This window comes from Schistocerca nitens, chromosome 5, assembly GCF_023898315.1.
Source record: "Schistocerca nitens isolate TAMUIC-IGC-003100 chromosome 5, iqSchNite1.1, whole genome shotgun sequence".
Lineage (NCBI taxonomy): Eukaryota > Metazoa > Arthropoda > Insecta > Orthoptera > Acrididae > Schistocerca > Schistocerca nitens.
Window position 1 is genome coordinate 758,007,139 of NC_064618.1, and position 16,382 is coordinate 758,023,520.

At 41.3% G+C, this 16,382-nt stretch overlaps 1 protein-coding gene across 1 annotated transcript in view; it reads left to right on the forward strand.

Annotated features, from left to right (window-relative positions):
* Positions 1 to 16,382, forward strand: part of LOC126259931 (uncharacterized) — a 132,374-nt gene that overhangs the window by 18,129 nt on the left and 97,863 nt on the right. The gene's annotated exons all lie outside the window — the stretch shown is intronic.

The following is a 16,382-nucleotide window of genomic DNA, read 5'->3' on the forward strand; positions in this document are numbered from 1 at the left end:
TAATTGAGAGCCTTAAGGTGGTGGTGGTGGTGGTGGTGGTGGTGGTGGTATACACGCCACCTAGTGGTGACCCCCATATCTTTCTGGAGGAACTTTTAATGTACATATGTATACCAAAATGGAAAAAAAAATACAGTATTGTCATTGGAGGGGATATCGATTCAAGTTTTGATGTTCTGCAGGACAGAAAAACTGTGACAGAGCTCAAAAATGTGCTTCGACAATTTAACCTGTATTATGTTAACTGCAAACTTACCAGAGGCTCATCCTGTCTAGACAACATATTTACAAATATTAAGAGAACTTGTTTGTCCACTGATGTAATTAGTTTCCCTTACTCAGACCATGATGCAGTATATCTTAGTCTTAATAATATAACTTCAGACTGCACCAAACCAGAATCTAAAATTATTACTTGACCAGTGAGCAGAGAGGGGATCGATAGGTTTAGACATGTCCTCACCTATTTCAGTTGGGACACACATTTTATTGGGCTTCAACACTGTTCAGCTGATATTGTTTTCACAGAGTTTTTCTCCATATTTTTAAATATATTTGAAAATAACATCCCTCTGAAAAAATGTACAGTGAATATTAGTAGTAATTACAAGAAAAGAAAAACGAAGGAATGGTATACTCCACTGTTAAGGCAACTGAAAAATACTGTTATGCTGTATTCTAGTCTGTACAAAACCAGTGAATCAGAACTGTATAAAGAATTGTATGCTAAAGCTAAATACAAGTATAGGAAGGCAATAATTGAAAAATCTGACAATAAATGCAAAAAGGCCTGGAGTGTAATAAACTCCATTGCACACATTAAACACAAAGAGGAAATTGCCATTATCCCAGAAGAATTTAACAAATATTGCATTCAGGCCATTGAAGAAATCAGTACTTCAATAACCAAACCCCCTGAAAATGCAGTTAGTATTATGGGCAGCTACTTTGAAAAGCTTCCTCCAAGCACCTTCACTTTCAAAGAAGTGAGCCCAAATAATATCCAAAAATAGTGAAAAATTTCAAACCTTCTGTTAGTGTTGATTACTATGATGTGTCGTGTAATTTGTTAAAAGATGTTATTGGTTGTGTGATTCATCGTTTAACTTTTTGTGTTAACAGATGCCTTGTTGAAAGCAAGTTCCCTGATGTACTAAAAATTTCTAGAGTTGTGCCCATATATGAAAAAGGGGAAAAGAACTGTCCTGCTAGTTACAGACCTATATCCATAACCCCAGTTTTTAGAAAATTTTAGAAACAATTATGTATGAGCAAGTTAGTGTCTATTTGGGTAAACTAAATATAATTAGTGATCAACAGTTTGGATTTAGGAAAGGTAAATCCACAACAGATGCAATGGACTCCCTCGTAAAAATAGTCCTAGATGTGTTTGAGGCTAGGGACTATGCCCAGGCTACATTTTGTGACCTGAGCAGAGCCTTTGACTGTGTAGAGCATGACACTGTGTTGAATAAGCTAGTTTACTATGGTTTTGATGACAACAGTATAAATATGTTCAGATCCTTTCTAGAGAACTGTCAACAAGTTGTGTGCATTGGAAGGGAGAAATCAAATTTGGTTAATGTTAGGTACGGAGTGCCTCAAGGGTCAGTGCTTTTTACCTTTACTGTTTATATTAATGATTAATGACCTGCCCTCACTTGTAAATTCTCACACAATATTGTATGCTGATGACAACTTTTCTACATAAAAGCTCTGATCTAGGCCCACTGAAAACACTGACCGAATATACCCTTGCTAGGTCCTCATTATGGTTCAAAGTTAATGGCTTCTTACTAAACGGAAGCAAAACCCAGACACTTTACTTTAGCCTCAAAGAGATTCCTAACTACCAAAAAGTAGAAACCCCCCTGCGGGTCCGGGGATTAGAATAGGCCCGAGGTATTCCTGCCTGTCGTAAGAGGCGACTAAAAGGAGTCCATCCCCCTCACGGGGGTAGTTAGCGCCTGCGTCCGGAGACGGACGGTTTCACGACCTATAATTGTGGTCTTTTTGGTTTTTCACTTCTCGTTTCTTCCTTCCTTTTGTTGGTTCCTTTCTTTGCTCTTCTCCACTTCACTGTCTTCCTTACTCTTTCCCTTGACTCCTCCTTGCCTTCTCATTGCCTTTTTCTCCTTGCCTTCTCATTGCCTTCTTCTCCTTGCCTCCTCCTTGCCTCCTTCTCCTTGCTTTCTCATTGCCTTCTTCTCCTTGCCTTCTCTGGTCTCCGCCTCGGCGTTTGAGACAGTCTGTCCTCTTTCTCCCTCTCTCTCCTTTTTCCTCTTCTTCCTTCCTCCCTGTGCGTGTCTGAAGGCCGACCCACGCGTTCGCACGCGTAGCCGGTGACGGGGTAACGCGTAAGTCCCCGCCCTGGGTAGACATGTAAGGCACGCGCGTACCCCCTGGTAAAGGCCAGGCCCGGGGAGGGGTGATTGCCTGAGCTGATACCTTCTGACCATGCCGATTGGTCCCTCCGTCTGTTTCTCGGGAGGTGTGACCTGAGGTGTAAACATTCACCTAAGGCGGGAGTGCCCTCTGAGAGGGTCCCCACAAGGAAGGAGCGCACCATCGGAGACGCTGGCAATCATGGGGGATTCCTCCGCAATGGATTCTACTCCATCGCTTTCGACTTCGACCCACAAACGGAAACGTGACCAGCCAACAGTGACAAAAATACTACCGCCTGCCCCACAGTTCCTCGTAGTTTCTCGATCTGAGGACGGAAAGGATTTTTCCTCTGTCAACCCTTTCGTTATCCAGAAGGGCGTAGATGCCATAGCCGGATCTGTCAAGTCGTGTACCAGGTTGCGTAATGGTACCTTGTTACTAAAAACTGAGAACGCATTTCAGGCACAGAAACTGCTTCGAGCCACACTCCTGTACACATTTCCTGTCAGGGTGGAGGCTCACCGAACTTTGAATTCATCTCGTGGTGTGGTCTATACTCGATCCCTTGACGGCTTGACTGACGAGGAGATTCAATCTTTCCTCGCTGAGCAGGGCGTGACGGCTGTCCATCGGGTCATGAAAAAGGTCAACAATGACCTTGTACCGACCCGGACACTTTTCTTAACCTTCGATAGTGTTAAGCTGCCATCGCGCATCAAGGCGGGCTACGAGGTTATTTCTGTTCGCCCCTATGTCCCGACACCTACGCGCTGCTACCAGTGTCAGCGTTTCAATCACACTCGACAGTCTTGTTCCAATGCGGCTAAATGTGTCACTTGTGGCAGGGATGCCCATGAGGGTGACTGTCCACCTCCGTCTCCTCGTTGTGTGAACTGTCAGGGTGACCATGCCGCATCCTCCCGCGACTGTCCTGTCTATAAGGAAGAACGCTGTATCCAGGAAATTCGAGTCAAAGAGAAAGTGTCCACCTCGGCTGCTCGCAAGCTATTGGCTAGTAGGAAGCCCACGCTGCTCCCAGCGGGGAAATACAGCACTGTCCTCGCCTCTCCTCGGACTACCCGGGAGGTAGCAACCCAGACATGCGATCTGACCTTCAGCACCACGGTCGTCCGTTCGGCCAGTGCTAAGATTGCGCGGTCGACGTCTCCTCTTCGTCCCATCACCCCACAGACACCAGCCCCTTCATCAGCTTCTGCTAAGACGAAGACCCAGAAGTCAGATGCACGGGCCTTCAAGAAGGAACCGTCCCGTGCAGACTTCCTACGTACCTCGACCTCCCAGCCTTCGTCCGGTACTTCCACCAAACGACCATCCAAGAAGGCTAATAGGAAGCACAGTTCTCCTTCTCCGCCACGGCGCATTTCTTCTCCTGCGCCACCCAGCGGTTGCCGCCCCAGGCCGTCATCCCTTTCGCCTGGCCGCACCGCTGGTAGCCGAACATCTGGCCGTTCACCGGCGGAGGAAGCTCCCCCTCCCGGCCATCTTCCCAAGATGGCCGATGAACCTATAGAACCAATGGACGATGACTGTCCGCCTACTGATAGCGGCGGCAGTGCTCGCTCGAAGCCAGGCCCTCAGCGGCCTTCGAGGTGACCCCTTCTCTCATCTTCCTTTTCTTCCGATGGCACTTATTAACTGGAATATTCGCAGCGTTCGCTCCAACCGAGAGGACTTGAAGTTGCTGCTCCGCTCGCATCGTCCGCTCGTCGTAGCCCTCCAGGAAACGAAGCTACGCCCATGCGATCAAATTGCCTTGGCACACTACACCTCTGTGCGTTTTGACCTACCCCCTGTGGTAGGTATCCCAGCTCATGGAGGGGTTATGTTGCTGGTCCGGGATGATATTTACTACGATCCCATCACGTTGCACACCGGCCTGCAGGCAGTTGCCATCCGCATTACTCTCCCCACTTTTACGTTTTCCTTTTGTACCGTTTACGCTCCATCGTCATCTACCGTTACCAGGGCAGACATGACGCATCTTGTTGCTCAGCTACCTGCACCATTTTTGTTAACTGGAGACTTCAATGCCCACCATCCTCTTTGGGGCTCTCCAGCATCCTGCCCGAGGGGCTCCTTGTTAGCAGACCTTTTCAACCAGCTCAATCTTGTCTGCCTCAATACTGGCGCCCCTACTTTTCTTTCGGACACATCTCATACCTATTCCCATTTAGACCTCTCTATATGTACTCCCCAACTTGCACGCCGGTTTGAGTGGTATGCCCTTGCTGATACATATTCGAGCGACCACTTCCCGTGTATTATCCATCTCCTGCAGCATACTCCCTCTCCGTGCTCCTCTCGTTGGACCATCTCCAAGGCAGACTGGGGGCTCTTCTCTTCCAGGGCGACCTTTCAGGATCAAACCTTCACAAGCTGCGATCGTCAGGTCGCACACCTCACGGAAGTCATTCTCGCTGCTGCTGAATATTCCATCCCTCACCCTACCTCTTCTCCACGTCGCGTACCGGTCCCCTGGTGGACCGCAGCATGTAGGGACGCTATACGTGCTCGTCGACGTGCTTTACGCACCTTTCAACGCCACCCTACAGTGGCGAATTGTATTAATTATAAACGATTACGTGCTCAGTGTCGTCGTATTATTAAAGAAAGCAAGAAAGCCAGCTGGGCTGCTTTCACCAGCACCTTCAACAGTTCTACTCCTTCTTCTGTTGTCTGGGGTAGCCTGTGCCGGCTATCTGGCACTAAGGTCCACTCCCCAATTTCTGGCTTGAAGGTCGCGAATGAAGTCCTTGTGGCCCCTGAGGCTGTCTCCAATGCCTTCGGCCGCTTTTTCGCCGAGGTTTCGAGCTCCGCTCATTACCACCCTGCCTTCCTCCCCCGCAAACAGGCCGAGGAGGCTAGGCCACGTGACTTCCGCTCCTCGAATTGTGAAAGTTATAATGCCCCATTCACCATGCGGGAACTCGAAACCGCACTTGGCCGATCACGGTCCTCCGCTCCAGGGCCTGATTCTATTCATATTCAGATGCTGAAGAACCTTTCTCCTGCGGGTAAAGGTTTTCTTCTTCGTACATACAATCGCATCTGGATTGAGGGACATGTTCCCGCATGCTGGCGCGAGTCTATTGTTGTCCCGATTCCTAAGCCGGGGAAGGACAGGCACTTGCCTTCCAGTTATCGACCTATCTCGCTTACCAGCTGTGTCTGTAAAGTGATGGAGCGAATGGTTAACTCTCGATTGGTTTGGCTGCTCGAGTCTCGCCGCCTACTTACCAATGTACAATGTGGATTTCGAAGGCGCCGCTCTGCTGTCGACCATCTGGTTACCTTGTCGACCTTCATCATGAATAACTTCTTGCGGAAGCGCCCGACCGCGGCTGTGTTCTTTGATTTGGAGAAGGCTTACGACACCTGTTGGAGGGCGGGCATTCTCCGCACCATGCATACGTGGGGCTTTCGCGGTCGCCTCCCTCTTTTTATTCGTTCCTTTTTAATGGATCGACAGTTTCGGGTACGTGTGGGTTCTGTCCTGTCCGACACCTTTCGCCAGGAGAATGGGGTGCCACAGGGCTCAGTTTTGAGCGTCGCTCTCTTCGCCATCGCGATCAATCCAATAATGGATTGCCTCCCAGCTGATGTATCAGGCTCCCTTTTCGTGGACGATTTTACCATCTATTGCAGCGCGCAGTGTCCACGTGTCTTGGAGCGCTGTCTTCAGCGTTCTCTTGACCGTCTTTACTCCTGGAGTGTCGCCAATGGCTTCCGTTTTTCTGCCGAGAAGACGGTCTGTATTAACTTCTGGCGCTACAAAGAGTTTCTCCCACCGTCCTTACGACTCGGTCCCGTTGCTCTCCCACTCGTGGAGACAATCAAATTTTTAGGCCTTACCTTTGACAGGAAACTTAGCTGGTCTCCACATGTGTCATATTTGGCCGCCCGTTGTACCCGTTCTTTAAATGTCCTCCGTGTTCTCAGTGGTATGTCGTGGGGAGCGGATCGAACCGTCCTACTTCGTCTATATCGGTCGATCGTCCGCTCCAAGCTGGATCATGGGAGCTTCGTATACTCCTCTGCACGGCCATCCATCTTACGCCGCCTCAACTCCATACAACATCGGGGTTTACGACTTGCGATCGGAGCATTTTATACCAGTCCCGTAGAGAGTCTTCATGCTGACGCTGGCGAATTGCCACTCACCTACCGGCGCGATATACTGCTTTGTCGGTATGCCTGTCGGCTACTGTCAATGCCCGACCATCCTTCTTATCGTTCCTTTTTTGACGACTCTCTTGACCTTCAATACGGGTTGTATGTCTCTGCCTTGCTACCCCCTGGAGTTCGCTTTCGTCGCCTCCTTCAACACCTTCATTTTTCACTCCCTGCAACCTTTCGAGTGGGCGAGAGCCGCACGCCACCTTGGCTCCAGGCTCAGGTCCGCGTTCACCTCGACCTCAGCTCGCTCCCAAAAGAGGTCACCCCCGGTTCGGTCTACCACTCCCGTTTTTTGGAACTTCGTTCGAAGTTCAACAACATGACTTTCATTTATACAGATGGCTCTAAGACCAATGACGGGGTCGGGTGTTCCTTTATTGTCGGGGCACAAAGTTTCCAATACCGGCTCCATGGCCATTGTTCGGTCTTCACAGCTGAGCTCTTTGCCCTCTACCAGGCTGTTCTGTACATCTGCCGCCACCGACATTCTGCATATGTCATCTGCTCAGATTCCCTGAGCGCCATCCAGAGCCTCAGTGATCCGTACCCGGTTCACCCTTTCGTACACCGGATCCAACGCTCTCTTCAGCAGCTGGTGGACGTCGGTACGCCGGTTAGCTTTATGTGGGTTCCTGGCCATGTCGGTATCCCTGGGAACGAAGCTGCAGATGCCGCGGCCAAGGCTGCGGTCCTCCAGCCTCGGACAGCTTCTTGTTGTGTCCCTTCGTCCGATTTTAGCAGGGTCATTTGTCGGCGCGTTGTGTCGCTGTGGCATGCCGATTGGGCTGCACTTACCGACAACAAGCTTCGGGCCTTAAAACCTCTTCCCGTGGCTTGGACGTCCTCCTCACGCCCTTCTCGGCGGGAGGAGGTCGTTTTAGCAAGGTTAAGAATTGGACACTGCCGGTTCAGCCATCGCCATCTGCTGACGGCTGCGCCGGCGCCGTTCTGCCCATGTGGGCACTTGCTGACAGTTCGTCACATTTTAATGTCCTGTCCCGATCTTAAAACACTGCGCCTCGATCTTAACCTGCCTACTACTTTAGATGCCATTTTAGCGGATGACCCACGAGCAGCTGCTCGTGTTCTTTGTTTTATCAATTTGACAAACCTCGCTAAGGACATTTGATGATGTTTTTTAATCCTATGCCTGTCAGTCTGTCTTTTATTGTGTTTTCCCTTTTAGTTGTTGTTGTCAACTTGTGCCTCGCGGTGCATTCTTAGAGTAGTCAGGGCGCTAATGACCATTGAAGTTGTGCGCCCGAAAACCACAAAAAAAAAAAAAAAAAAAAAAAAAAAAAGTAGAAACAGTAACATTTCTAGGTGTTACTATTGACAATAAATTGGCATGGGAACAACACATTCAAAAAATATTGGCTAGGCTTTCAAGAGTTATTTATCTAATTAGGAATGTAAATGACATGTTCCCAATAACTATTTTGCCTTCTTCCAAAGAATCATCTCTTATGGAATTCTACTTTGGAGTAGTAGCTGTCATGTAAATGATATTTTACTTTTACATAAGAAAGTAATAAGAATTATAACTGGTTCTGATAAAACACAACATTGTAAACCTGTGTTTATTAAATTGCAGTGTCTTACCATAGTAACTTATTCATCTAGGATGTTTTATTGTACATTAGAAACCATGTCTCTAATTTTGTGTTGAAAAGTGATATTCATAGCCATAATACTAGAAACAGAACATCTGTAGACGTGCCGTGTCATAGATTATCAAAATTACAGAACTCCTACCTAGTTCTTGGACTAAGTGCTGACTTTAAAGAACTGCCTGTAAATATTTTTAAAGCTAAATTATACAAGCTACTTGTGAACAATCTGTTTTACACCATTGATGAATTTTTTTGAAGATAAAAATACTGTATCCTAACGTGTACCTATTTTATGTAAACCAATTTACATCGATATAGTAGTTTATGTAGAAATATATGCTCTTGACTTTGTCTATTGCTGTAATCAATCAAATGACAATAAATTTTTATTATTATTTCTTTTCTTTCTCAGACGTTATGTCTGGTTAAAATTGAAAAGTGACGCGGACCTTGATCAAGCGTGACTTACTTTTAATTGTATGGTATATGTTACATTGCAGTTAGGAACTTTCGGGTAATTAAAAGTGTATCAATAATTACAGATTTCTGTAGTTGTATATATACGTTTGGATGTACCTGTATTCCATTGATGTACCGGTGGATATTGTGTGGTATGGCTCTTGTAGTGGATAGTATAATTGGTATAATGTCAACTTTATCCTGATGCCACATGTCTTTGACTTCCTCAGCCAGTTGGATGTATTTTTCTATTTTTTCTCCTGTTTCCTTCTGTATATTTGTTGTATTGGGTATGGATATTTCAATTAGTTGTGTTAATTTCTTCTTTTCATTGGTGAGTATGATGTCAGGTTTGTTATGTGGTGTTGTTTTATCTGTTATAATGGTTCTGTTCAGTATAATTTGTATTCATCATTCTTCAGTACATTTTGTGGTACATACTTGTATGTGGGAACGTGTTGTTTTATTAGTTTATGTTGTATGGCAAGTTGTTGATGTATTATTTTTGGTACATTGTCATGTCTTCTGGTGTATTCTGTATTTGCTAGTATTCTACATCTGCTTGTGATCTGATCTACTGTTGTTTCTATTTGTTGTTTGCAAAGTCTGCGTTTATCTGTTGTGGTATTGGGATCTATAATAATATGCTTGCTGTAATATCTGGTGTTTATTGTTTGATCCTGTATTGCAATCATGAATCCTTCCGTCTCACTGTATATATTGCCTTTTCTTAGCCATGTGTTGGATGCGTCTTGATCGATGTGTGGCTGTGTTAGATGATATGGGTGCTTGCCATGTAGTGTGTTCTTTTTCAAATTTACTTTCTTTGTATCTGTTGATGTTATGTGATCTAAAGGGTTGTAGAAGTGGTTATGAAATTGCAATGGTGTAGCCGATGTATTTATATGAGTGATTGCTTTGTGTATTTTGCTAGTTTCTGCTCGTTCTAGAAAGAATTTTCTTAACTTTTCTACCTGTCCATAATGTAGGTTTTTTTTGTCGATAAATCCCCTTCCTCCTTCCTTTCTGCTTAATGTGAATCTTTCTGTTGCTGAATGTATGTGATGTATTCTATATTTGTGCCATTGTGATCGTGTAAGTGTATTGAGTGCTTCTAGGTCTGTGTCACTCCATTTCACTACTCCAAATGATTAGGTCAATATTGGTATAGCATAAGTATTTATAGCTTTTGTCTTGTTTCTTGCTGTCAATTCTGTTTTCAGTATTTTTGTTAGTCTTTGTCTATTTTTCTTTTAGTTCTTTAATATTTGTTTTATCTATTCCTATTTTTTGTCTGTATCCTAGATATTTATAGGCATCTGTTTTTTTTTTCCATCGTTTCTATTCAGTTGCTGTGGTTATCCAATATGTAATCTTCTTGTTTAGTGTTTTTTACCTTGACTATGCTATTTTTCTTACATTTGTCTGTTCCAAAAGCCATATTTATATCATTGCTGAATACTTGTTATCTTTAGTAATTGGTTGAGTTATTGATTTGTTGCTGCCAGTAGTTTTAGATCATCCATGTATAGCAAATGTGTGATTTTTTGTTGGTATGTTCCAGTAATATTGTATCCATAATTTGTGTTATTTAGCATGTTGGATAGTGGGTTCAGAGCAAGACAGAACCAGAAAGGACTTAATGAGCCGCCTTGGTATATTCCATGCTTAATCTGTATTGGCTGTGATGTGATATTATTTGAATTTGTTTGGATATTAAGTGTGGTTTCCAATTTTTCATTACTGTGTTTAGGAACTGTATCAATTTAGGATCTACTTTGTATATTTCCAATATCTGTAGTAACCATGAGTGGGGTACACTATCAAAAGCATTTTGGTAATCATTGTATGCGTAGTGTAGCAACCTTTGTTTAGTTTTAGCTTTATGTGTCATGTCTGCATCTATTATCAGTTGCTCTTTACATCCTCGTGCTCCTTTGCCACAGCCTTTTTGTTTTTCATTTATAATTTTGTTCTGTGTTGTATGTGTCATTAATTTCTGTTTAATGACTGAAGTTAATATTTTGTATATTGTTGGTAGGCATGTTATGAGGCGATATTTAGCTGGGTTTGCTGTGTGTGCTTGATCTTTAGGTTTCAGAGAAGTTATTCCTTGTGTAAGTGTATCAGGAACTGTGTATGGGTCTGCAATGTAACTGTTAAATAATTTAGTTAGATGTGAATGTGTTGAGGTGAACTTCTTTAGCCAGAAATTTGCTATTTTATCTTTTCCAGAGGCTTTCCAATTGTGAGTAGAATTAATTGCTCGGGTGACTTCATGTTGCAAAATTATCACTTCAGGCATTTGTGGTATCATCTTGTATGTGTCTGTTTCTGCTTGTATCCACTGTGCATGTCTGTTATGTTGTACTGGGTTTGACCATATGTTGCTCCAGAAGTGTTCCATGTCTGTTATGTTTGGTGGATTGTCTATTTTAATGTGTGTGTTATCTATTGTCTGGTAAAATTTCTTTTGGTTTGTGTTGAATGTTTGGTTTTGTTTCCTTCTGTTTTCACTTTTTTTGTATCTTCTAAGTCGTTTGGCCAATGCTTGTAATTTCTGCTTCTTTTCATCTAATTGCTCTATCGCTTCTTGTGAGATTTTACCTAACCTTTTTCATTTTTTGTCTGATATTTCATTTCTTATAAATTGTGTTAGCTGTCCGACGTCTTTTCTCAGTTTTTCGATTCTAACCTGTAGCCTGTGTTGCCGTGCCGGTTTTGTGGGTTTCTTCTGTGTGTTGGTTGGTTCTGATCTCTGCCTAGTGTGTATATTTAGTGTAGTGAGTGCTCCTACATAAACCAGTAGTTGTAACTCTTCCATAGTTGTATTTTCATTTATTTTGTTGTGTATGATTGTGTTGACTGTTGTTGTTGTTTCGACTTGTGGGTTATTTGGTGGTCTATGCAAGAATGGTCTAATGTCTGTATTTGTGTCTTTGTATTCTATATATGTCAGCTGAAATTTTTCTTCTATATCTAACATGTGTGTCACTTCATGTTCTATTTGTGCTTGTCCTGGTGGCTGTCTTAAGATTTCGTTTTCCTCTGATTGTTTAATTGATACATGTTGTTCTTTGTTTGTTTGCTCTGGGATGTTTGAGTCCATTACTGTATTTTCTTCTTCTTCTTCTTCTTCTTCTTCTTCTTCTTCTTACTGCACATTATTTTGTTCCAGTATTTGTTTTACTTGTTGTTTGATGTTTTGTAATTCTGACTGGGGCATCTTGTTATTTTTGATTATTTCACAGATCCGATCAGCTAGTCTTTGTTCTGTTAAAAATTTTATTATTATTATAATTTTGTTGACATCTGAGATGGAAACACGAGAAAACTTAAAACATGGGCAATTACTGTCTGTCATATTGGGCTTTGTTTTTAGTGGTGAACAGTCACCAAATTTGTTACAGTTTATGAAAAAGTCATTGAATGATTAAACGAATTGCACTGGGTTCTGCAACAGCTCTACCATTTATCACTATTTTAGAAGGGTGCTTTCTCTCTATCCCACTGCCAACTTCATTTCTTATAACAGACCAAACAGCTTTTGATTTGTTTTTTGCATTTGAAATGAAGTTATTATTCACAGTACGTTTTGCTAGTTTAACTAGTTTGTCAAAGGTTTTTTTTTTTTTTTTTTTTTTTTTTTTTTTTTTTTTTTTTTTTTTTTTTTTTTTTTTTACTTGCATACTTAAGAAATTCAGGGCTTCGATTTACTTTTGCCTGCATATGCAGTTTCCTCTTAGTAGCACTAGACACTCTAATTCCTTTTGTTACCCATGATCTACTTTTATGGGACCTGGTCCTTGCTGTTAAAAAAGTGAAGCATTCAATGAATAATATACCCAAGAATTCTGTTAAAAAGTTATTGTAATTGTCACTTGTAGAAGTGTGTTTGTTGCCTGTCCATTTGGTTTGGCTTAGTTTTTTACAAAATACTTCCACATATTCTTGACTGAAATTCCTACATCTTTTTGTTGTGCAGACTGAATTTTTCTTCGCTAGTGATACAAATAATGCTTTATGGTCTGATACTCCTAAATCTAGAAGAAACTTTTCTTTACATAATAATTATAACTACTTACGATATTGAATACAATAAAGGGAAACATTCCACGTGGGAAAAATATATCTAAAAACAAAGATGTTGTAACTTACCAAACAAAAGCGTTGGTATGTTGATAGAGACAATAAACACACAAATACACGCACAAATTTCAAGCTTTCACAACCCAAGGTTGCTTCATCAGGAAAGAGGAAAGGAGAGGGAAAGACGAAAGGATGTGGGTTTCCTTTCGTCTTTCCCTCTCCTTCCCTCTCGTTCCCTCTTTCCTGATGAAGCAACCTTGGGTTGCGAAAGCTTGAAATTTGTGTGTGTATTTGTGTGTTTATTGTCTCTATCAACATACAAACACTTTCATTTGGTAAGTTACAGCACCTTTGTTTTTAGATAGACTTACAGTATTGTCAATACATGTTGCAGAGGTTGCTGTAATTCTTGTATACCGATCAAAATTGAGATTTAGCCCATTTGTGGCTACCAGGTTCTTTAAGTGTGAAGAAAATTTGTCATCAGTCCTTACATCTTTGTTGAAGTCAGCATATATAACAACTTTCTTGTACAGTTTTTCCCTTTTTACTCTATGTAGCAATGTTTCAAACATATCTAAAAATACAGAGCTTATATGGTACCTAGGTGTGCAATATATGCTGATAATTAATATGTTATACTCTTTAAGTTCTATACAACAACTTTCAAATGTACCTTCTTCATTCAGATGGCTAAAATACTGTCTGATATCATAGTCTACCAAGGAATGAACTAATATGCAAGAGCCTCAATACCCATTGGTCCCACAAAAGTTTGTAGCCAGTTCATAGCCTGTACGTTTATTCGGGAGACTGATATTTTCAGATTTTAGCCAATTTTCATTAAGACACATTACTTTCACAGATTGTTTCACATTTTCTAGCAAAATTTCTATATCATAAAGCTTCCTGATCATTCCTTCAGACAGACCTCTGATGTTAAAGTGCATAATGAAATTACTACTGCATATATTATTAGGTCGAGGGTCTTTAAAACCAATTTGACTATAAAGTAATGGATCATCCACATGAGTGTTGACTGCTTGTTCTGGATTCATTGTATTGGGCCAAATTCGGAAAGAATTGGCCCCTTTCATCAGTTTCCCTGTGTGAGAGCATCTGGATGATGAGTAGGTACAGTTTTCTTGACAATAATTTTTATCTCTGCTGTATCTTCTGAGGCTGGTTCTGGCACCATCTCATGTCCTGGATGTGATGTTCCTGTTTAAGCTGGTGCTGTGGCTGTAAGTATTTGTGTGATTTTGAAATTGTTCTCCTGTTTTTCCATTTCCTTGGTTGAAACTGGTTGCATGGAAATTGGTTGTCTTGCAGTGTCATATTTTTGTATTAATTTTGCTAGCATTTTGCCAATGTGTGACTTGTCAGCATTATTATAATGTAGTCCATGTTTCATAAACAAATCTCTTTCATCAGGAAGATTGAAAAATGTTACATTTTGATGGGACTTGCATATTTTGTAGAACTGTCTGTTTACTTTTCCAAGCTCCAGATTTACGAAGTAATTGTCTTGCAGGTCATACATGTGAGGCAAGCTAGTAACTATGATGTTCGGAACTTGCTGATCTAGTAATGTAGTTTTTAAACACTAATTTCACACATGAGCTGATTACTTTAATATATTATAGTTTTCAGGTAATCTGCATCTTCTGCTCCACATGTGCTAACACCTTTCATTTTCTGATTACCTTACCTCTTTGACAGAAATTTTTTAACCATGGCATCAATTTACTTTCATCATATTTCATAAAACCAGAATAAACACTGTATCTCATAGTTCTTTACCAAATACTACTGCTGTTTTGTTGCCTTTTCTTCCATCCTCTTATGATTCCATTACTTATCACTAATGCAACAAAATATATATGGATAACATTGGAGAAACCTTTTCTAAAATAATCATATACTAAAGTATCCTGCTGTACAAAATACATCAAAATCGAAGATAGAATGTTTCTGATTCACTTATAAACTACAGATAGGATAGGAGAAGAGTTTGACTGCCTCAGGAAACAAGAAAGATGAGACAGCTGAGGTAAGTATTATTGCCACATAATTGAATCCAACACAGAATGCTGAACCCCCTACTTGCTTTTTGCACAAGAAATTAGTCCCAAATATTACATCAATGCTGAGATTTTGAATCACCAAGAAGTTGCACTCCAAAAGCTGTCCTGCCAATTCCACAGTTAATAGTACCTCTCGCATCACACTCAAGTTGAACACGGACTACAGTAAATGATGTAGCAGACAGTTGCACCGTTGCATTCAACAGTTCTTTACATTCACTGTTCACATCTCCCCAATATTAGTTACATGGCCAACTCACTGTTGGTAAAGGTTAAGGCTCACTAATAGTTTCCAGCCAAACATCAGCATACTACTACGATAGTTTGCTGTTCAACATCTATGAGCAGTAAATACCTAACCACACGCACTTCACAGCTCTTGCAGAATAATAAGGTATGTGTGACACTATTTCTCAAATAAATTGAACAGACACTGTCATTGTTGTTACTCTAACTGATTCAGACTTCCCATCTGAAAATCAGACATGGACTGACTGTCTTGGCACCAAAAATTGGGCCTTTATATATCATCACAGTAATAGGCACTGAAACTATACATTGTTTGATATTAGTTACAGAAATTACAATCAAAACATACCTCATTCAATTAACTGAACACATCAAAAAATTCTTCCTTTTTAACAGTTCCTTCTGTCACAAAGTTTAGACCAAATTATTTGTTCAAATAATGAAATTAACAGATATAGTTATACAAACAATACTTTGGCAAACCTGGTAATTATTTTTGACTTAATGGAGGACTGGCTTTGCTAATGTTTTCTAATGGATCCAAATAAATGCTTTAAGAATCCTAGTAGTTCTTCCTCCAAATGTTTATAATTAGTTCAGAATTTAATTTGTTTATAATCCAGCAATAGAATTTAAGTGACAAAAAATTACTGAATTCACCCTATAGCAAAAGATACTAACTAGGAATAGTCAAAATAAATTATGAAATTGATTACATACACAAAACTAAGCTATATTTCTTAAGCATCAGGGCCAAGCCTTCCTCTCCATTGGTATGTGAATTATACTTGTGCATGTTAATGGTAATTAGGCAAAATTGAAAATAAAATGAATTTAAGGAGCCACATGGCAAAATGAGAGGAAGTAAAAAGATCCCAGCTTGCTTTGCCACAAAATGTGTTGCATTTGTCATTGAACTCTGACTACCAACAGAAGCGATTTCAGATTATGGGACTTCAGCTCTGCATGTGCCACTGAGGATCTTCAATCTATAACCAAGTAAACTAACTTACGTAAGATATGTCAGACCAGTTATGTAATCTAGGGTATCTCAAAAAATATTTTTCTCTCTTTCTGAGGTAGCAGGTTTTCCATGATTTGCATAATATATAAGGAGTTTAACACATCAGATGAGTTAGCATCATTCGTGCAGTTCTGCATTTCCCTTCTAGGCTGCTTTTCATTTCTTGTTGGACTCTTCAACGAAGATATTTCTCTCTCATCTTTGCTGCTTGTATTTCCATCTTATATAGTTTTTATGCTGCACTGTGTCCAATTTGAAAAAGGATCACCAGGTTTT